At 32.3% G+C, this 25,149-nt stretch overlaps 2 pseudogenes; one reads left to right on the top strand and one right to left on the bottom strand.

Moving 5' to 3' along the window:
- Positions 1–5,476: 5,476 nt before the first annotated feature.
- LOC127706591 (uncharacterized) lies at positions 5,477–7,730 on the bottom strand (annotated as a pseudogene).
- Positions 7,731–11,415: 3,685 nt separating this feature from the next.
- LOC127706590 (uncharacterized) lies at positions 11,416–16,556 on the top strand (annotated as a pseudogene).
- Positions 16,557–25,149: the final 8,593 nt, after the last annotated feature.

The raw sequence follows: 25,149 nt of genomic DNA, 5'->3' as shown, positions 1-25,149 counted from the left end.
ACCAAAACAGTGAAAAATTATATTTAAACAAAACGCATTTGACTAACAGGTCGAACAACGGATGTTCTTAAACCCTGCTGACTGCCATTGGTGATTACCAAATGTACGGATCCCAAGATGTAACAAATGGATCTTTATCAGTAATCTAATACCAAACAGAAAACAATAATCTTGCGGAAAAGATGGTATACCGCAAACATGAGGTGCAAACATTTGTACACCATATCCGGATTTCGACAATTAATGTCTCTTCATTGATGTTAGGAATCGTAACGGTATTTGGAAGGCCATATAATTCACCTCAATTTAGGATTGACTCTTGAATTTTGAAGAGTGGAAATAGGATGAACGGATCATGTAAACCCGAAGGCAAATGTAATACGAGCCCAAACGAAAAAATATAAACAAGTCTAAATTGAAAACAACGTTCAAACCTATGATTGCGTTGGATAAAAACCGCAATTTTCATACGTGTGCATGCTAAACAAATTTCTTGGTAGAGGGGTCTAAATACATCACAAACAACATTTTCCAAAAGACCAAAAAAGTGAAAAAGTATATTTAAATAAAACGCATTTGACTAACAGGTCGAACAATTTTTAAACCCTGCTGACTGGCATTGGCGATTGCCAAATGTACGGATCACAAGATGTAACAAAATGGACTTTATCGTTAATCTAATACCAAACAGAAAAATATAAACTTGCAGTAAAGACGGTATACAGCAAAAATGAGGTGCAAAAATTTGTACACCATATCCGGATTTCGACAATTAATGTCTCTTCAGTGATGTTAGGAATCGAAACGGTATTTGGAAGGCCATATAATAATTATTAAACGTCTTGTTTTCAATTTTTTACCTCAATTTAGGATAGACTCTCTAATTTTGAAGAGTCGAAATAGGATGAACGGATCATATAAACCCGAAGTAAAATATAACACAAGCCCAAACGAAAAAAAATAAAAAAGTCTAAATTGAAAACAACGTTCAAACCTGTGATTGCGTTGGATAAAATACGTGTGCATGCATGCAAAACAAATTTCTTGGTAGAGGGGTCTAAATACAGCACAAACAACATTTTCCAAAAGACCAAAAAAGAGAAAAGTATATTTAAACAAAACGCATTTAACTAACAGGTCGAACAACGGATGTTCTAAAACTCTGCTGACTGCCATTGGCGATTGCCAAATGTACGGATCACAAGATGTAACAAACGGATCTTTATCATTAATCTAATTACAAACAGAAAACAATAATCTTGCAGAAAAGATGGTTTATTGCAAACTTGAGGTTCAAACAATTGTACACCATATCCGGATTTCGACAATTAATGTCTCTTCAGTGATGTTAGGAATCGAAACGGTATTTGGAAGGCCATATAATTTGTCTCAATTTAGGATTGACTCTTGAATTTTGAAGAGTGGAAATAGGATGAACAGATCATATAAACCCGAAGGCAAATGTAATACAAGCCCAAACGAAAAAATATAAACAAGTCTAAATTAAAAACAACGTTCAAACCTATGATTGCGTTGGATAAAAACCGAAATTTTCATACGTGTGCATGCAAAACAAATTTCTTGGTAGAGGGGTCTAAATACATCAAAAACAACATTTTCCAAAAGACCAAAAAAGTTAAAAAGTATATTTAAACAAAACGCATTTGACTAACAGGTCGAACAATTCTTAAACCCTGCTGACTGCCATTGGCGATTGCCAAATGTACGGATCACAAGATGTAACAAAATGGATCTTTATCATTAATCTAATACCAAACAGAAAACAAAAAATTTGCGGACAAGATGGTATACCGCAAACATGAGGTGCAAAACGTTGTACACCATATCCGGATTCCGACAATTAATGTCTCTTCAGTGATGTTTGGAATCGAAACGGTATTTGGAAGGCCATATACTTTACCTCAATTAAGATTGACTCTTGAATTTTGAAGAGTGGAAATAGGATGAACGGATCATATAAACCCGAAGGCAAATGTAATACAAGCCCAAACGAAAAAATATAAACAAGTCTAAATTAAAAACAACGTTCAAACCTATGATTGCGTTGGATAAAAACCGAAATTTTCATACGTGTGCATGCAAAACAAATTTCTTGGTAGAGGGGTCTAAATACATCAAAAACAACATTTTCCAAAAGACCCAAAAAGTGAAAAAGTATATTTAAACAAAACGCATTTGATTAACAGGTCGAACAATTCTTAAACCCTGCTGACTGCTATTGGCGATTGCCAAATGTACGGATCACAAGATGTAACAAAATGGATCTTTATCATTAATCTTATACCAAACAGAAAACAATAAACTTGCGGAAAAGATGGTATACCGCAAACATGAGGTGCACAAATTAGTACACCATATCCGGATTTCGACAATTAATGTCTCTTCAGTGATGTTAGGAATTGAAAACGGTATTTGGAAGGCCATATAATATACCTCAATTTTGGATAGACTCTTGAATTTTGAAGAGTCGAAATAGAATGAACGGATCATAAAAACCCGAAGGCAAATATAATACAAGCCCAAACAAAAGAATATAAACAAGTCTAAATTGAATCCAACGTTCAAACCTGAGATTGCGTTGGATGAAAACCGCACTTTTTATACTTGTGCATGCTAAACAAATTTCTTGGTAGAGGGGTCTAAATACATCACAAACACCATTTTCCAAAAGACCAAAAAAGTGAAAAAGTATATTTAAATAAAACGCATTTGACTTACAGGTCGAACAATTTTTAAACCCTGCTGACTGGCATTGGCGATTGCCAAATGTACGGATCACAAGATGTAACAAAATGGACTCTATCGTTAATCTAATACCAAACAGAAAACAATAAACTTGCAGTAAAGACGGTATACAGCAAAAATGAGGTGCAAAAATTTGTACACCATATCCGGATTTCGACAATTAATGTCTCTTCAGTGATGTTAGGAATCGAAACGGTATTTGGAAGGCCATATAATAATTATTAAACGTGTTGTTTTCAATTTTTTACCTCAATTTAGGATAGACTCTTTAATTTTGAAGAGTCGAAATAGGATGAACGGATCATATAAACCCGAAGTAAAATATAACACAAGCCCAAACGAAAAAACATAAAAAAGTCTAAATTGAAAACAACGTTCAAACCTGTGATTGCGTTGGATAAAAACCGCAATTTTTATACGTGTGCATGCATGCAAAACAAATTTCTTGGTAGAGGGGTCTAAATACAGCACAAACAACATTTTCCAAAAGACCAAAAAAGAGAAAAGTATATTTAAACAAAACGCATTTGACTAACAGGTCGAACAACGGATGTTCTAAAACCCTGCTGACTGCCATTGGCGATTGCCAAATGTACGGATCACAAGATGTAACAAAACGGATCTTTATCATTAATCTAATTACAAACAGAAAACAATAATCTTGCAGAAAAGATGGTTTATCGCAAACTTGAGGTGCAAACAATTGTACACCATATCCGGATTTCGACAATTAATGTCTCTTCAGTGATGTTAGGAATCGAAACGGTATTTGGAAGGCCATATAATTTGCCTCAATTTAGGATTGACTCTTGAATTTTCAAGAGTGGAAATAGGATGAACGGATCATATAAACCCGAAGTAAAATATAACACAAGCCTAAACGAAAAAATATAAACAAGTCTAAATTGAAAACAACGTTCAAACCTATGATTGCGTTGGATAAAAACCGAAATTTTCATACGTGTGCATGCAAAACAAATTTCTTGGTAGAGGGGTCTAAATACATCAAAAACAACATTTTCCAAAAGACCAAAAAAGTGAAAAAGTATATTTAAACAAAACGCATTTGACTAACAGGTCGAACAATTCTTAAACCCTGCTGACTGCCATTGGCGATTGCCAAATGTACGGATCACAAGATGTAACAAAATGGATCTTTATCATTAATCTAATACCAAACAGAAAACAAAAAATTTGCGGACAAGATGGTATACCGCAAACATGAGGTGCAAAACGTTGTACACCATATCCGGATTCCGACAATTAATGTCTCTTCAGTGATGTTTGGAATCGAAACGGTATTTGGAAGGCCATATACTTTACCTCAATTTAGATTGACTCTTGAATTTTGAATAGTCGAAATAGGATGAACGGATCATATAAACCCGAAGGCAAATGTAATACAAGCCAAAACGAAAAATATAAACAAGTCTAAATTGAAAACAACGTTCAAACCTATGATTGCGTTGGATAAAAACCGCAATTTTCATACGTGTGCATGCAAAACAAATTTCTTGGTAGAGGGGTCTAAATACATCAAAAACAACATTTTCCAAAAGACCCAAAAAGTGAAAAAGTACATTTAAACAAAACGCATTTGACTAACAGGTCGAACAATTGTTAAACCCTGCTGACTGCTATTGGCGATTGCCAAATGTACGGATCACAAGATGTAACAAAATGGATCTTTATCATTAATCTTATACCAAACAGAAAACAATAAACTTGCGGAAAAGATGGTATACCGCAAACATGAGGTGCACAAATTAGTACACCATATCCGGATTTCGACAATTAATGTCTCTTCAGTGATGTTAGGAATCGAAACGGTATTTGGAAGGCCATATAATTTACCTCAATTTAGGATAGACTCTTGAATTTTGAAGAGTCGAAATAGAATGAACGGATCATAAAAACCCGAAGGCAAATATAATACAAGCCCAAACAAAAGAATATAAACAAGTCTAAATTTAATCCAACGTTCAAACCTGAGATTGCGCTGGATGAAAACCGCAATTTTTATACTTTTGCATGCTAAACAAATTTCTTGGTAGAGGGGTCTAAATACATCACAAACAACATTTTCCAAAAGACCAAAAAAGTGAAAAAGTATATTTAAATAAAACGCATTTGACTAACAGGTCGAACAATTTTTAAACCCTGCTGACTGGCATTGGCGATTGCCAACTGTACGGATCACAAGATGTAACAAAATGGACTCTATCGTTAATCTAATACCAAACAGAAAACAATAAACTTGCAGTAAAGACGGTATACAGCAAAAATGAGGTGCAAAAATTTGTACACCATATCCGGATTTCGACAATTAATGTCTCTTCAGTGATGTTAGGAATCGAAACGGTATTTGGAAGGCCATATAATAATTATTAAACGTGAAATACATTTGTTGTTTTCATATGAACTGAACTGCAGGTGTGTCTATCTTATCTTAACTGCTTTCATGGATGACAATACAATGTATATAAAAAGCAAAATATCTGCAAACTTAAAAAGGAGAACTTATTTTCTTGAGTATTTAAAAAAAACAATGAGTTTATTAAATTACGATTTTAATATAAAAAAAAAACACATTAATTATGCAATAACAATAAATTTTAAAAAGTGTATATAAATATATACACTTATAAAAAAAATAGTTTGTATCAAATAAAATGTGAGTAAAATGAGTATAGGTTTTGTAAAAAGAGTTTTAGTGAGATCTACATGCATCGGTGCAGTATATGCTTGGTGGGCATTTATTCTTGTTGCATTGTGATACACAATATTGATCGGCATATCGATAACGACCTTTGAACAGTGGTGTTACCTGGCATGTTCCAATGTTTTGTCCTGAAATGGATAAAAACCCGACTGGGCGTCCTTGTTGAACACCGGTATTAGAAATCTGACTTGTCCCAGACGGTGAAATAGCAATATCCGCACAACCATAAAACTGTTCTTGTGGCCCACAACCAATACAACATTTATGATTGTTATCACAGTTGTATGAGTTTCCTGCAAGAAGAAAATAGTATATCTGTTTAAGTATGCAATTGTACAACAATTTTCGTATCCTATTGTTCGGACCACATTATAGTATGCAAGATAATTGTAATTGATAGCAAGACCAAAGCTATTAGTTCTTGGTGTTATTAATGATCCTACATATTTCTAATAATTATTGTTGCATACTTAAAAATGATAACAAAATCCAAAAGCCCGAATTTGCAGAAACAAAATATACTAATACAACGGCAACTATACGCTCTTCAACGATAGATATGCACCAGCTCTAGATTATTGAGACAAAAGCTGTGTTTGGATCTACGCCTAAGGCAGCCTCTGATTGCCAATAGGTACCCGTGGGTACCCATGGTTTGATATTTTGTTATATAAAATATCAAACCAGAGGTACCCAATGGTACCTATGGTTAACCAGAGGCTGCCTTAGGCATATATCCAAACACAGCCAAAGATGTGTTTGTTTCACACACAAGGTTATATATAAATATAAGGTTATTAAAACACAACTAAATACTTAACGTTTTAATTGAGTCGTAAAAATGAGTACTAAATATATGCGTTACACACTTTCACTTATTTTCATTAAAACAAATACTTTTCATTGCTACCTGTTGATATTCGAAGACAAAGCATAGCTTTAATTCCAACAACATTTTGTATTGATTAAATTTAATTTATATTTAAGGGATAAATACTCAAACGTTTTCGAAACCTGTAAGACACTAAAGTGCAGGCCTGTGTTTTTGCGTTAATAAATAGGTAATCTTAGTCGAAATATTGTTTAAATTTTAAAGTACACACATTGGGTTGTAATACAGTGATAATGATGAAAATAATTTGAAAAATGTCCTGTTAAACATATTCGGGGGAAATTGGACTACTCCGTCTGTTTAACAATAATGTTGTTACATAAATGGATGCAATATCTGTATTAACGAAACTTTTAAGCTCGAGGTATGTGTTAAGTTAGATATAAAAATGAAATCTCTGGAATCACGCTTAAACCTTCTTGCATATCTACAATCGTCAAAAAATTTAATACTTAATAGAAGCAATGTTTTATGAAAAATCAAAGGTATAACAATTAAAAAAGTTAATGTATACATGTATGTACTCGGACAACTGTGCACAAATTCAGTCAATTTGTTTCTTACCAGTGTTCCATTTCCACTGAAACACACACTGCGTACATGTTAAACCTTGAGGTAGAATTAGATCAACTGTATATGTACCGATTGCTCCTGGTTCATAAAATTTAGACTGTCCATTTGGTTGCTTTAGTATGTTCCTATCTAGACAGGCTTGAGTGGCTGGCTGACGTGTTTTGTTAACCGGACAAAGACGGAACTCAAAATATCCACGACGAGTAGTAGTGATCTGAACTTTAACTTGAATCTGTTGTCCTGTCTTATATTGACTAACAATGGTGCCTGTTGCATATTTTCCTCCAGCCTCGTTCTCACGAGCCTCGTTCCATGGGTCACCACATACTCCACAGTTTCCTCCATTTAGTGTCCATTATTTCTGAAAGAAATAAATACACGTATATCAAATGCATGTTAGAAGTACAAAGCTGACAAAGATTAATCATAGGCAATTAAATGAAACAGCTATTTCGATACTGGAATATAAAAAATGCACATTTGTTTTCTTCTTATCATTAAAATGTAATTTGTTTCTTAGATCCCGTCGATCAACAATATACCATTATAAGTTTATTAATACTACTTACAAAAATATTATATTTCCTAGTTACAAAATGATTAGATATCTATCATGACTTACATAGAATCCTCCACAAGATAACTGGTTATCGTTATATTTTTAGGTGAGCTGTGCCCATAGCGCCACATTGTGGACCTTCCAGTAGGAGTTATTAGTCTGCCGTGCCCGTAGACGACAGCAATAAATGTAGATAATGTGAAAGTCCGAGTCAGCATATTCTTTTTCCTGTTAAGTACAAATGACATATTAAAAAGTAGTGCATAAATAATTAATATAGTAACATTAATTTCGTCAATGTCATTTTTTTGTGTTTTCAACAGGAAGTAAGCCATATTTGAGAGATATATAATTGGTAAGGCACTTATTCCTGTCATACAAGTGAGAGGTTTAGCTAGCTATAAAGACAGGTATACATGTAATCCACCATTTTCGACATAAGGAAATGTCTGTACCAAGTCAGGAATAGCCAGTTGTTTTTCCATTCGTTTGGGGTGTTTGAGCTTTTGATTTTGCCATTGGATAATGGACTTTCCTTGGAGATCGATAATTTTGTTGTTTTACTTTTTCCATAGTTCCCTTATAGTCCGAAGGAAATTTATATTGAACCAACGCTTGTCTTATTCACATAGATATTTTTATCAATTTATCAATAAATTCGTGGATGCAAGTTTCTTTATATCATATTTATGCGATAAATGCGTATACATATTGAAAAGTTTCAACAAAAAACACTCACATTATATATTATTTGATCATGTAGTATGACAATACGTGTTATGTCATAATATGTAAATTAAAGAGGAAAATCAGCTTATTAGTTATTACCTAGTTCTCCACGTGCTTTTGTTTGTATACAATTTAACATGTGCTTCCATATTTATAGGAAAAATGACGGATATGGCAGTGAATACACGAGGATTAATAAGTTTACTTTCAGATAAAACATTCTTTAATCTCTTCGCAACATACGCATGTATATATATAAAAGTTTGTTGAATTTTGATAAGTGACCTATATATCAGTTAATCCCACAATGACTGAAAAGGGAAGTCCCAGTCGATGACCATCATGTGTATGACGTTTGTTCGCCTTCATATTCGTAATTTTCATTGTATTATGGTTGCGAAAATACGCAAAAGGCTTTGAACAAAAACGAAAAGTTACGTGGTTCATATAACTACCATTGTTTTTATTGTTTCTTTTATTATTTATATTATTTACATTATGTTACTTTCATCAATTTCATATAAATATTGCGAATATTTCTGATTCATTTTCCACCGTTCAATTTCTTATCTTAATATATAAATTTCAAATAAGATTACTAGTATGTACAAATATGGTCAAAACATCATATGATATAAGTGGGATAAGAATTTAAATACAAGATTCACTGAGTGATAACTGACTACTGAAAGTCATTCAATTGTATAAGTAAATGCAACTCCCTAACGCAAAGTTGATCAGAGAGGGTTTCGGTTTTTCTGTTTTAATAGGTCATTGTAATACATTATCCTAAATATGATTATGTCTTTTCAAACCTTTTAGCTCGACCATACCCAATGACTGTCTTTCAAGAAGAAAACTTATTGTGTTGTTCATACTGTAACCGTCTTTTGGTTGGAACTTTCATTTCCCGGGAATACCATGCAACCAGCCATCAGTACTACGGTATTTGATTGATTGAAGTGTTACATTTGTTTTTTTAATTTTCAGTTGATATAACAGGTCTAGCTTGTAAACTATTTGAGAAGTTTACCGAACAAACCATGATCTTCGTTTGCAAAATTTTCCTAAAACATTATGTGTTCAACTTCGAGTCATACATGTAAAATTCTAGTATATCATCATCCTGAAAAAAATGCAGATCCCTATTATGAGTACTACCAAACTATAATTTTTGAGGTTCTAGTTTATTTATTTAGTTCTATTTTTGACATTTTTACCTATTATGTCTGTTTGTTTTATTCACACATTGTTGTCAATATAATGGAATTTTATGCGACTGTCATACATGCGAGAGGTTTAGCTAGCTATTAAACAAGGTTTAACCCACCATTTTCTACATAAGGAAATGCCTGTACCAAGTCATGAATATGACAGTTGTTTTCCATTCGTTTGATGTGTTTGAGCTTTTGATTTTGCCATTTGATAAGGGAATTTCCGATTTGAATTTTCCTTATATGGTATTTTTGTTATTTTACTTTTTACAACAACCATGTACCTCGGATGCATAGTTTCACCCAAAAATGGCAGCAAATGATGTCATTTTGTAATATTTAAAGAAAATAAAAATCCTGAATATATGCACACTGTAAGCTAGTTTAAGTACGACCACCCTTTACAATACAACGATTGGCAGGTTGACAACTGGAGGCAAAACATGAACCATATGTGGGATGGACGGATGGACGAACGGAAGGGCATGGATAAAACAATGTGTTCCCAGTATTTTGTCGCGTGGTCATCGTTATAAAATAGTATTCAAACTAGGTTTCAACTCTCTCCGCCATATTTGACCCTTAGACGGCTTTTGTTACTTATGAAGGCCCTTTCGGTTTTCAAATCGTCGGATTATTGTTTTCCTTTCCAAAGATTTGGTTCTGAACGAAGATTATTCCACAAACCAGTGAAGTGCGCATGTAAATCGGTAAAATACATTTTAACTTCCATTTGATTGGTGACGCTGGTGTATGATCATCCAAACTGTATGACTAAATAAAATTAAAATAACTTTTTAAAAATTTAGTGAGTTCGAAAGGCTTTCTTGATGACCCTCATGAACAGATAACAAAAATCCATTTTAGGTAAAATTTGCCTGAGGGAGTTGGAAATTGAAATCTTAAAAAATTCAAAACTCATCAATGAGGGGGTAATGGGGGGTTTTCATTACGGTTCACTAAATGTTAAATTTGCTGATCACAGTTCACAGGAAATACAACAAAACTGTTCACGAAAAACAACAGTTTAACACCTACATCACTGTTCACATAAAAACGACGATTTAAAACCTTCATCACTGTGAACGTTTATCAAATTAAATTGAAAACGAGTCACAAAAAATGCACTAAAAACGAATCACGGAAAGCAAATTTCCACGATCACGAAGGACAAAAATAACCCGTCAGCCCCCTCATCAATGGAGAATATAAAAAAACAAATCTTATCAATCAAGTCAGTAACAAAGCATTGACTTCTTAGTGTATGATGCCGTTAAAGACTAGCAGTCATTGTATTACATGTAAAGTGCTAGACAATGTAGAACAATGTATACATTGGTTGCGTCACATCTGCGTTGGTGGATTTACCTTCATCGGGATCACTCAAACTCAAACATGTGAAAGCCAAGGATTATAAGTATTTGAATACATAAGGAGGTATATGCCCTAAAAAGACATGAAACAAGATTGGCCAAATATATCTAAGGTTAATTTCCTAAGTGAATAAAACAATTTGTATTTTGGTCATCCAAATTTTTCTTTTTTTAAATCATGAAATGAGAGGGAAAATCTCCAAGCATTTGAGTTATTTTGAAGAACATCTAACATAAGATTTCAGATAAAGGTTATTTATTAGACTATAATATCAAAGCAAATGCCGTTGCATCTTCGAGCTTTATGGTTGGTAATAGCCATGTGTAAACTTTAAGCTGACGTTTGTTTCGATGTATTTGTAAAATTATATCAGACTTTGGTTTGTCCTATGATAGAATATGGAGCAAGTATATATGTGTAAAAACATATTCTTATATAATTCCGTATATAATAGGGCCTGTAGATTGTTTTATTGGAATAGGAAAATATACATTAAATGATGAAGTTACTGGAGTTTTAGATATAACACCTATTTCTAATAAGCAGTTGGAAAATATATTTTTTTTTGTGGTGTAGATTAAATAACATGAGCTCAGAACAGTTAAATGCAAAAGTTCATATGTGGGCTGACAATATGAGTATGAAGCACGAGCGTGTTAAAAACTGGAAATTTTTGGTAAGGAAAACCTTCTGCGAACTGACTTTAAGTCATTTACTGTGTTCTGAAAATATGGACACTAATTAAGTTGAAAATTTAAACATGTTATGTCAAAACTAAACGATGAACAAGTAGATATTTGGCATGCTGTTGTACATTCGGATAAATTTATATCGAGTAGAGGTGGCAGTAAGCTACGAACATACAAATTGTTGAAAAAAATTTTGTTAGACAACAGAGTGTGCCATATATGTGATGATTTTATTGAAGACGAAGCTCATATTTTATTAAGATGTCCTCTTTATACAATTTAAGAAACCATTTTCATTATGTTGCTGAAACTGTTAATGAACATATTATATATATAATTAGCACTTTTGATGACAACCAAAAATTAGTGTTTTTATTCTCAGATGTAAATATAATACGTGTGTGTGCCAAAACCTGTTATATAATTAAGAAGACGTAGACATTTCATTTATTGTCTATAGTACTTTATTTCATATTGTTTAATGTAGTTTATGTATTCATTTTAATAGCTTTTTTCAAATTCTGTGTATAATTACTCTCATTTTATGTAGTATTGTTTTACAATTTATAAATATCGATTGTACTTGTTGAGATATGAGAATTAGATAAAACATTGAATTGAATTTTAAAAACATAATACAAGTCACTGTTAAGAACAATTATGCAATAAACCAAAACTGAATAAATCCAAGTCAGTGAGTTGGGGAGCAGCCACCCTAGCAACCTTAGAGATAATTCTATAAGAAATTTTTATATTGTTCCTTACAAAATGTCCAATAGAAATTATTTCATTCATATTTAGGACGATATTGAAAAGAAGAAGAAAATATGTGTGTATAATATAACAAATTGTTCAATGTCTGGATGTAAAGCATATAAGAATATAACACTGGGCAGAGCAAATCCTGTTGACTTCCATATTTTATGTTTTGTATATTTTATAGTGATTTTTGGTTCAACTCTAACACAAAATCGCACTTTAAAATGGGATTGAAAGTGTTCTGAACAATCCTGCTGCACCAATTGCACCACCTATCATGTGGTTCTATAACGGCAGTAAACATAAAATATCAGTTTTAATATAAGTAAATACCGAAAAAAATATTCGGAAAAACGAAGTAAATTTGTTTTACATAAAATCAATTGTACATGTTACCCACTTTTCACTACTTACAGTAATGTTTATTGGATGTTTTGAGAGATTTATCTAGGTACAAAGTGAACTTGCTTTGGTGCAGATTTGTAAAGATTAATAGTAAAGTATATATACTATAAGATAAAGGATAATTATTATCTTTGTGTAGTCAAAACTATTTCCAAATCATGTTAGCATCATTCATAAAGCAACATAGTTCCGTTGTTTTCCAGAACAAAACAATATCTGCATGCATTACTCATTGATTTGAAGGTTATAGCGTTCATCTTACTGCTGATGTTCTTATTGATAAGTGAAAATTTTGTAATCAAAGATCAGTCTGGTGATAATGTTTGATGTGTTTTAATGTCCTATAAGGTCGATTGAGTACCTTTTGTATGTCTTCCGGTTTACATCTGTTTGGATATTTTCTTCATTTAGCAGAGCACTGGCGGGTTTTAAATGAAAGCCAGGTCGTAAAAATCACTGTTTTGCCGAATAAAGATCCTCTCCAAACAAATTGATCATCATAGTGCAATTTAATAATGTTATATGACAATTTACGTTTAAACATTTTGCTACCGGTTTATACAGATTTAGGGCAAAAAAAGTAGAAAAAAGAGGTGGTCTAAAAATATTTCTTGTCTCACATTTTGAATGTCAAGTGTGACACAACTTCCGCATTTCTTCAAATGCAGACATGTCTTTAACATATTTGTTTTTGCGTGAATACGAGCGAGGAAAACATAAAGAGATAATTGTTCGTTATCTTGTTTGCGATTTGTAATTACACTTTTTACTTCCTAGTCCTGGTCAGATCACGAGAAAACTATCTAGTTCCCTTTCTTCTAGACAACATGAAACAACCGGTTAGCATTCGTCAATTGAAGACCACAACATTTAGTTTACTGTTCAAGCTTTCATATATTAAATGAAATATACTTCCAAGTGCAAGAATATTCATTTCGTCGTTTAATTATGGTGTTTGCTAACTCAGTCTATGTCGTGTAATTATTTCAATTTAGATAGAAATTTGAATTTATTAAATTCCGAACAGTTGCAGATATAATGCTTTACATTTGTAATTAAGAATATTGCAACTAATTTCATAACGCTCAGTCAAAAGAAAAATCGAAAGTACCACTTGGAACACGTGGTTCAATAGCTGCCTTGAAAGCGGCAAATCTCTATCTTCAAATGATAGAAAAGGCAAGCTCTGCAATATTGTATCAACAAGGAGATTTATACTCGATATGCAGGCGCTGCTGGAATGTTGCTAAATAGAAAAAAATCACAATTAGTAATTATGCAACTGTATTACTGTTAAATTACAGACAAATATTTTCAGGTCATATGTGGATATCGACTTTATTAGATTCGTCCATTAATGTCACAAAGTTTTATTGTTTTATTATTTAAAAAAAAATCCAAACCCTAATAATTAAACTGAGTGTTTACTTAAACATTTTCTCTTATTCCTTATCTTTTTCACCTCGAATAAATGAAATATAAGTGCAGATCACTCGAAAAGTTCAATCAATTATTTACTCAAAAATACGTACGTTTCGAAGAGATTAAAGTATGAATTATCTAAATGTAAATTCATTAATTTTCACTGATTATCTGGAATATTCGTTACTTTTACTATAAATAGGGAAGCACATGGAACATTGTATACAAACAGAAACACGTTGCAATATTCAGCATTTAACAGAAGTAAGGAAAACTATATATTTTTTCGTTTTTACAAGCAATGCTGCACAAAACAATTTATTTAAAACCTTTGATAGTAATATATCTTCTAAATAATAAGACCAACATAGTAGCTTAATATGCAAGACGTGTAAACCATTATATACCTAAGAAAAGGTTTTGACATTGTCAACACTTGTTAATTATCTTGACAATGAACATGCATAGAAAAATTCTAAAAAAATGTGAAAAAATTTATTTATTAAGTATTACTTGTAAAATATTTTCAGAACATTAATATGTTGCTGAAAATAACAGTACTGATCGCATTAACTGCATCTGTTTTGGGACACGGACGACACGTTTCTCCTCCCGGAAGATCCACGATGTGGCGTTATAGATACAGAACACCTATAAATTACGACGACAACCAATTATATTGTGGTAGCTTCGATGTAAGTATCCAGATATATACATCAAATTATACAATACTTAGTACGAGAAATGGCAAGTGAAATGATTAAGCAGTACAAACTAAATGCTTAATCTAGTTCTTAACTAGAAATATTGCACCATAAATCAGTATTGTGTTTACCATGGGCAGCTTCATCAATGCTGTTATAATAGTTATGGGATACGTATTAAAATAAACTGTGTTAATTAGCAGCTTACGAAAATAGTTGACGAGTACTTTTTAGGAAGACGGAGTAGTTAGTGCTCCGGTTGTTTGAGGGGCATGCCCTCCAATAGGTCAAAATTACTATGCCATTTAATATTTTTATAAGTTCGCTCGTTGTGTTTGGTCTAATACAAATAAGAATTGGAAATGTAAGTTTATCTGTGATACCAATATATGTCTTGATATTTTGTCCAATGCACATATTAATGATCATGTTAAGGTATCATACCATATGATTCAATACTTGTTGGTTTAAAATTCAAATTCTCCAGCCTAGTTATTCGATATGCTTTCTTTGTTTTCCATGGGGAACTAAACTTTCTTTCCTGTTTAAGTCATGAATACATCAAGTCGACTAGATCCTCTTTTTTGCCTTATTGATGTGACGAAATGTATATGTAAACGTACTTTTATTTTTTCAGAAATAATGGATTACGAGTGGTGGTAAATGTGGAGTATGTGGAGACCCTTGGAATGAAGCTCGTAAAAACGAGGCTGGAGGGAAATATGCAAACGGCATTGTTACGGGACACTATTAATCAGGACAGACAATTGAGGTTAAAGTCCAAGTCACTGCTACTCATCTTGGATACTTTGAGTTCCGTCTCTGTCCAGTAAATAACCCACATCAACCAGCTTCACAAGCATGTCTGGATGGATATCTTCTGCAACAACCTAGAGGTCGTACTAAGTTTAATGAACCAGGTGCTATTGGTACATATACATTTCATTTGGTACTCCCTCGGGGATTGTCATGCAAACAGTGCGTTTTACAATGGAAATGGAATACAGGTAAGACATTCTCTTTAACAAATGCAATTTAAAAAAAAGACATATGCTTGTTAATAACTAACTGTTTTTATTTAAAAAATCGAACACAGAAAAAGACTTCAATGTGCTATCATCTGGTATATGTCTGCAGATCGTTCTGATCAACAATCTTTACTATACTCATAATTCTTGCTCGCAGATTACCTTAACTGTATTCGGCAAAACCTTTCGTAATTTTCAACTTCATAGACGAAACGCGCGCTTGACGTTCAAAACTATAAGCCTGGTTATAGTTTTGTACGCCAAACGCGCGCAAAACTCTGCAATAATCTTAATCATTTATCTTTCAGTCCCACGATTCGAAAACCAAACACACAGAAATATTGGAAGTATACAAAAAAATACTCATCAAAGGTTTTCGAAAGTTGCATAATGATGCTTATTTTTGTTTTGTCTTGCTATAAATGTATAATTAATAAGAACATGAAAGTAAAATTTCCAATAAATTTTTGCAGGGAACTCATATAATTGTGATAACAACCATAATTGTTGTATTGGCTGTGGACCACAAGAACAATTTTATGGCTGTGCAGATATAGCAATTTCATCGTCTGGGACCAGTCGGTTTTCTAATACTGGTGTTCAACAAGACGCCCACATAGCTTTTTGCCAATTTTAGGACAAAATGTGGGTACATGCCAGGCAACCCCACTGTTCAAAAGTCGTTATACGTATGCCGACCAATACTGTGTTTCCCAATGCAACCAGAATAAATGTCCACCAAGTACATATTGCACTGATGCTTGTAGAAATCATTGATTTGTTATAGAAAAACTTTTTATTCTGTTTGTATTTTTACTGTTGTATTTAATGATTTATTTTTGTTTTTATATTTTTTTTTTGTTATCACATGTTTTGACTGTTTTGTATGATTTCTATGTTCATTTTTATAATAAACAAAGCTCTTGCGAAGTAATAAGTTGTTCTTTTTGTTATACAGTCAAAATTAAGATGTGATATGATCGCCAATGCACCAATGCGACTAAAGACCGAGGTACATTGATGTAAACAACTAAAGGTTACCATGCGGCATTCAACAATGAGAAAAACCCCAAACTGCATGGTACAAAAAAAAAAGAAATCAAGAACTACAAAGTTAGAAATAAAAATGAACGTTTTGCATGCTGTTATGCAGTCATTGCATGGTTCCCTCCAATTAAAACAAAATAGTTCGTGGAAAAAAAACATAACAACTGAAACACATGAAACACAGGAAGTGCTCAGACAAGAGTTTTGAAAAATGATGTCTAGATGTATGACAAACGGGACAACGTTCATTTTCCTGATGTTATGTCAATTTTCCTTTTCGTGATGGCCATGATTTTCCAGTGTCAAAATTCTGAAGAAACAATCTTGTCCAGATATAGACAGTGATTAGATAATGACACTCAAACTTGATACTAATTGATATGGAAAAACAGATTACCTAATGTCAAAATCACATTATTATGATGAAAATATTTAACACTATTGTGGATTGAATTAGGCCAAAGATAAGATTAAAATTGTTTGGTGTTGCCTACCTACCCACCTAAATAGCAGCCTACATGAAAAATTTGATGACACAAATCGTTTCAATTTTTTTTTTTTTTAAGTTTTTTCGAGCTCTTACACTGTTTTCTTGTCTAAAACATGTAACTTATGTTGTTGGCAAAAAAAAAATCCCTACCTGCATGGGTAGGCAACATCAAACACATAACTTGTTGAGGGTTGCCTAAGTTAACAATTTTCATTGTTTAAGATAAATGTTTCAATGATTCATTATTTCTTGTTTTAAAATTGCTCCTTTCAGTGCAAAAGTAGATATATATTTGAGTTCTCAAATATTTGTTATTGTTTTTACGTACAATACTTGTGAAAATCATTATGTTTTGAAAACAACTGATCCACAGTAAATGCAATCTATCTTTCTGAAGATTTCTTATTTTGTCATGTTTGTAGTTTTACACAATACTAAACATGCTAATAGCTTGATATATATTTTTGTTATGTTATTTTTACTGAAGTGTTGTATTTTGTCTGAAATAAGGATTACTCTTGCAGATGAAAAACAATGCCAAAAGATTTTTTGTTGTAAGGTGTGTAATAAGACAGTTTGTTTATTCTTTAGTATTGTTAATGGTAACTAAGAGGCTATTTATAGAACCTCTTTTAATGAAACTTATCTTGATGAAATTTAGTAAAAGTTGTATAGTCTAGTTAGAAAATATCACTGTTCAACATAAGATTTCTCTGTTATGTTTTTTTGTTGCTCTGCATGTTGATGAATGAATTTTTCATTGATTTATATATGTATTAATATCTATGCCAAACTGGATTGACATTTTGTATTTTCTTTTTTTTTATGACATGAATAGCTTATGTGATGCCATGATTTTATGTGTTCATATTTTACATAATAAAATTTTGAGTGATATTAACCTCATTTCAATTTTTGTCTTCTTGATAGATACATGTATTCATTGTTAATTCAAAACTGATAAAAAAAAATGTGTTTAATTGTCCATGGACGTTAATTAGCTAGTTATACATCCTTGCATGGACTGAAACTTTAATTGACTGCTTATTAGAGTAATTGTCCTTGTAGACTATTTTTAGGCGAATTGCCACTCAATCCACCATTGCTTTTAATTATATAATAAATGCTCTCTGTGCATCAATTAATTTTTTTTTCAAAACAAAATCTTTTGAGCCTAGAACAATTGTTTTACCAAACTAACATTGATTAAGGCTCAATTGATTGAAAAGGTCGAATATTCGGCTTTGAGTATTCTTAATAAAGGTTAGTCCAGGTCAGTAGTTGTGGCCTAATTAAATTATTTCAGATGATATCTTTTGAACCATACAATTAGCCATGACCAAATTTAATTTGATAATACCATTTGAAAGGACAAAACTTCTAGAAATTGTTTGGCATGAAGGTGAAAGGTCAAGGTCACAGTGTCTTTCATGGGACCATTTAAAGACAAGATAGTTTCTGGGCAATATTGTTAAGCAATAATCAGATTTTGACCACTTGTCGGAGTGAAAAAGACTCAAATGGATTTAAGAAGAAAGTGAAAAGACGGAGTAATCAGTGTCATATATTTATGAAATACTTATTCTGAATATTCTGAAAAAACAGGTATCCTCAGCAAAGTGGTTAACACTGGGAATGATAGCAAGGAAAGGATAAATAAGGTTTGGCAAATAAAAACTTGGTCTCTTTTAAACTAGCAAACGAGGGGACAGGACAATAACAACTTTTGAGATTTGATTTAATGCACACGTCTTTACTCTTCTCATTCTTTGCTTTTCTCATCAGGTGATCAACGGGTCTAAGATAGTGCAATAAGAAAAAATAGCATTCTTTTTATTTAACAGTAGTTAACTCTCGAAGGTAAAAACAATTATCATTCATATAATAATGATTCATTAGTAAAAATCCCATTTGTAATGAACTAGATTATAATAAGTGACTTATGTTTTTAAATCAGTTTAAATTAGAAAATACAATACTAGTAGTTCGTCTGTAATCTTCTGTTTTAGCGTCAAAATTCATGCTAACAATTAAATTTACAAATAACTTTTCAACAAGTGTTAAAAACCTTATACTACAATAAACCTAATTGCAATTTCAAAGCATACCACACATTTTCTGCGTTCATATCATCACCAGGCCATTCGATCATAATAACATCTTTCCATATAATACTAAATTCAAAAGGAACGTCTTCTTTTGACGTGCCATCTTTCATTATGACAATGATGCGCTTTTGTTTTCTTTGCTCAAACATTTCATATTTAGCCATTTCAATCTCGAACTTTCCCCATTGTCTTTTGATGAAGCCTGGTGTAATTATAAAAATGATAAATTTACTATTTCGCATGCTGTTGATGACAGTATCTGCTCGATCTACACCTACCGGGAAATCACGATCTTTAACACAAACACTCAATTTCCATTCCTCTTCTAGTATTGGTAGAAGTGAACCTATAAGCCATTCACAGCAATCGGATGCATATGCAACGAAGATGTCATACTGAAATTCAACGTCGTCCGATTCGATTAAATAGTTCATTTTTAGTTTTCGATAGAAAAAATATGCCATTCTCCATCGAAACTGATAAATTACAGCCGATAAACAAATGATGACAAAGGATGAAACAATGCAAATGACGCCTATACGTAACCAAGCGATTGCATCGCAATCTGAAAACGTATCATGAAATCTTTCTACAACGAATCGAGTGGTTGTCCTTGTTCCATTGGCAAATTGACAATAATAAGTTCTATTTGTATCTAATAAAACCTTTGTTTGCGTTAGCCATTTCAAAAAGTCCCGGTTTTCACAAGTGCAAGCAAATTCATTTCCTTTTAACAGTAATGATAGATTCGTTTTCTTGAAAACATTGTCCGCCCATTGTGTAACCTTTTTGTTTAAGGTGAGCAACTGATTAAATCTCAAGTCTACTATTTTGAGATTATATAGTGATGCCAAAGACTTCGGAAAATGTCGGAATGAGTTAAAAGATAAATTGAGGTGTTCTAAATTTGATATAACACCAAATGTCTTCGGAAGGGTCACTAGATGATTATAAGAAATATCAATATTAATTGTACTGTTTCCAAAATACTTGAAGACATTTTTCCCTTCTCTAAATGTGAGATCTAAGTTTGCGTCACGTAAGAGAATAGTTTTTACGTCTCGCATTAGTTCAATCACCCCCTTATCTACATAAAGTCTTGAATCTATTCCTGAAAAATCAACGTGTTCTAACACGTTACCTTCGGGCATAAAAATATCAGGAAATTCTTGGAAGGCAAAATGTGATAAATCTAAGTATTTCAGTGCCTTTGTATTTTTTAATATCAAACTAAACAGACTGGACCCTGTCATAACATAACTGAAACGTAAAATTTCCAGTTTTGGTGGCAGTTTAACCGTCATATTGGTTGGGTGTTTTGTTTCTGTATATAGTGACGGGAAATTATTGTTTACGATCATTGAATTTGGCGGGAGAATAAATTTCATGTCTGAAAACTGAAGCGGAACGTACGAATAATCGAAGAGACGCAGATTTTTGACGGCGTTTGATAATTTAAGTACCTCCATATATTGGATATTATATTCCACTGAAAAACTATTCGCTGACATTATGATATTTTCTAAGCACTCTGGGTGATCATGAACAAATAATGAGTTAGGTCTGACATCAACAATTCCATTGTATGACATGATAATAGTTTTCACACATATAGTTTTTAAATATTGCATCATATCACTTGTAATAACAATTTTAAATGGATTTTCTGGAATGGTTCTAGATCCGCGGCTTACACGATGGAAATTTACCACATCCATTTTCTTATTACGGAATGGAAACAGGAGCTTCAGGGCGTGCTTCAAACTAAAGTACGAGTTTGATAAATCTAGACTTGTCACATTTGAAAACGGATTGAATATTCCAGCTTCAATAGACTCACTCATTTTATATAGTTCGCATCGACTAAGGTGCAATACCTTGATGTTGGAATTTGTAAAGCTGCTAAATGTTTTGTTACTTAATTTACAAACTAAGCAATAATCAAATGTAAGTGTCTGCAAATTTTTCATATTTAGAAAACCATCGCTAAACTCCGGATTTTCACATAAATCTATTGACAGAACTTTCAGATTGACCAACCAGCTAAATGCTTTATCGGAATATCTGCAAAGTTTATCATTGCAAAATGGTTCGAACGGAGAAGGTTTCCTCATGTTGCGATTTAAGTAAAGTTCTTGTATGTTCTGCAGCGGACGGAAAACATTGTTCGGATATGTTGTATGATCTAATCGATTTCCTGTTAGGGTAAGCACCTTTATTTCGTTTAAGCCCGAAAAAGCATCACTGTTCAAGGAGTTTATTTTGTTGTTTGCAATGTTTAAATGTAAAAGCTTACGATATCTGTTAAATGTTCTGGCTCCTATTTCGGTTATGACATTTTCCGATAAATCAAGTTCTGTTATATTTTTAGGAAGATTCTGAGGAATGTTCGATAAATCACGCTTTGAGCAATTGACAAACAAATCACGTAGATCACAAAACTGAGCAAATGCCAACGTGGCTATCATATAAAATGTCACTGCCACAATTAGATAAAATCTCCCATCCATACTCCTAGAGTTATTTGATACTACAACAGCAGGAAACTACATCTCCACTATGTTTACACTTAACTATTTTAGAATATGGCGGTTGCATATCACCACACTTAAAATAACCTAATTTAGGACACCGGTGTAAGTACTACAGTTTTATCTCCGATCAATTTAGGATATTGTTTTAAGCTTGCGTAGTAAATATTTTATCTTGGCAATTGAACTATGTTTTAAAGTTCTCAACATAACAGTTTTTTACGTTGTTTAAAATCTATATCATCAAAAGTTGAACATTTAATGTAGGTTATGTCCGAAAACTCTTATCAATTAAAATTTTACTTTCAGGTCTGAGTATAGTAATGATCAATCAGAACATAATTAAAACGTTTTGTTAGATATGAAAGGCATAATTATTGATTTTTTTTATATATTTAGGTGATGTTTGCCTCAAACGAGACGAATAATCTGCCAAACAAAATGACGGAAGACAATATGCGAAAAAAATAGACCATAGACAATCAACTTGTGCTGCTATGAACATTCATTTGTGCTTTACATTTTTTGGCTTAAATATTTTTCTAAAAATATATTTGATATGAATAAAAATCTTAGTTTAAAAATTGCTTGTGACTGTTCTATACCTCTCTGATGAATCTTGCTTTTCATTTAAACGGGATGAAATACCAATGACATCAATATATTGAGTTTTTTTCTAATTTAGAGTCGCATCCAACAAAAGCATCAAGACAATTTCAAAATGTATATATACAATTGTATTTTCAGACGTGATCGTAAGAGGTAAAAATTATGTTTAGCTTAGAAGAATGGGTAATTTTACAAATAAGGACTAAATTGCTCATCTGCCAAAACATGCCAAATTGATATTAATGTCCAAATGAAGGAAAACTGACATGAAAACAAAGTTGCCAAAATAACCATTTTCTTACAGTCAACCAAATATTAACGACTAAGTACTGGTAATTCACATTGAAAATATGAACTGGCCTGTTGTGACAGTTTCTCTTTATATGTCCTTCTTAAGACAACATAGAAAAATGATAAAAGTTTAATAATTAATTGTCTGACAGTTTGAATGGATTTGAATTTGACATGGACTCTTCTAATATTTTTGCACATGTCTTTTTTATTTTTTATTTTGTCGTAGTTGAGGCTAGTAAGGAGAACACTATTAGGTAAGACGTGGTTAAAGGATTCTATAGACGCTTTACCAAAAGCCAAAGCCAGGAGCTTGTGATTTAGTTTTTGGCATTAGTTATCGTTGGTTCCTCTCTGTCGTCTATGTTTTTCATTGATTGTTTTATCATCGATCAATCAGGCAGTAGGATTTCTAATTGCATGGTTTAACCTTTAATTATGTCGGGGCCTGCTACATCTAACTTAACAAAAAGGGCGTTATTGAATGGTTTTGCTTACATGCACGTCATTTCTGAGGGGGTTAGATGTCTCATTGGTAACATACCACATCTCCTTATTTTTTTATATTCAATTGCACCTTTAAATATATTCATTACTATAAAAAAAACCTGAAATCATGCCTTTCTTGTTCGATCTTTTGACATAACTCATGAAGTTCAAAGACTGAACATGATACAGCTAGACGATTTCTAGTATTCTTGACACTGTATTTAAATCCGTAATAATAAGATACCACATTTGGGTTAAAGAGCTTTGACCTTCTCCATCTCTGTACTATTTATTTGTAACCTTGTTTGGACACAAATGAGATAAAACGATTTCCTTTTTACTAATTTGATAACTGATTTAAGCAAATACAGTTTGGATACAGAGCTTTTTATCGGACAAGCTATATCAAATTCCACCCACTTTATTATTTGATAAGTAAGTTGATTTATGTTTCATTATCTTGTTCTTACCAAAACTAATCTAGTTTAGTAAACTGTCAGTATAGACGACAGTACTTGAGTGGTGATGCATTCGTGAAGATTATCCGAATTATTTTCATACATACATGTATGGCTTTTGATGGTATCAAATACATAATAGTTATCAAAGGTACCGGGCTTATAATTTGATACGCCTGACGCGCGTTTTGTCTACATAAGACTCATCAGTGACGCTCAGATCAAAATAGTTAGAAAGCCAAACAAGTACAAAGTTGAAGAGCATTGAGGACCCAAAATTCCCAAAAGTTGGTAAATACGTGTAAAGATCTGACAAATCTACTACTTACATTCTCATTCAAATATCAAATAGGGGTTATACCGGTAATTTCATATATATGAAATTTAAACAAACAAAGTTAGTTCTTACTGCAAAATTTATTGAAACCTGAGTGGGATTTTCACTCATGCTTCTGTTAGATCGGGGTAACCAGCGTTTGTAAGTCTTATTAAGCATGTCCTCCTCGTCTTAATTTAAGGTCGTAAAACACTTCAACACCGATGGCTTGTAAATTAGAAACCTTGTTGATCATCTGTAACAAAAGGAAGTAAACCTACAATTCTATTATATACCACTCAAAACAACTTTAGCAACACAACTTTTGACTGAATATAAATAAAAACTAAATATTGATTTAAATTTAAAGTGTATTCTTATTCTTCTATCATGTGTGAATTCAAAAGTAAAATAGTTATTATGGTCAAATTTCGGCTATCTAAACTGTTTACAAATTAACTTTGAGAGAAGAAGTTACTATTGAAATTCACAATGTCAACAAATTTTGCACATGATCAAGTTCAACATGTATGCAATGCACAAAATTGACAAAGAGGTGATTGTATGATTAATTACAAATGAACAGAAACTAAAATTTCCTCGCAAAAAAAAATATATTGGGAGAGGCAATTTTCATCCTCAATTTTGTGTCATAATTATTTAGTTTTCTTCTTTAATCAAATCTTTAAACAATTCACACAGACATGCTGTTACTTTAAGACCATTTTGAGCATTTTCTACAAATATATGGGCAGTCTTATTTACCCTTATTGGTCGCAATGGAAGTGTTGCAAATTGTTCTTAGAGTATTATATTTTATCTTGATACAGTGTTTGACTATGTAAATTGTACCTTTTAGAGAATAAAATATCTATCTATCCATCTCTTTTGTCAAATGTATAGCCCTTTACCGCCTTTGCAGACGATAACTTAGTTTTTTGTCTTTGAAATAACAACAAATCTATCAATAAACG

This window comes from Mytilus californianus, unplaced genomic scaffold (assembly GCF_021869535.1).
Source record: "Mytilus californianus isolate M0D057914Y unplaced genomic scaffold, xbMytCali1.0.p SCAF_6, whole genome shotgun sequence".
NCBI classification, from domain to species: Eukaryota; Metazoa; Mollusca; class Bivalvia; order Mytilida; family Mytilidae; genus Mytilus; species Mytilus californianus.
This window is presented reverse-complemented; position numbering and strand designations above follow the sequence as displayed.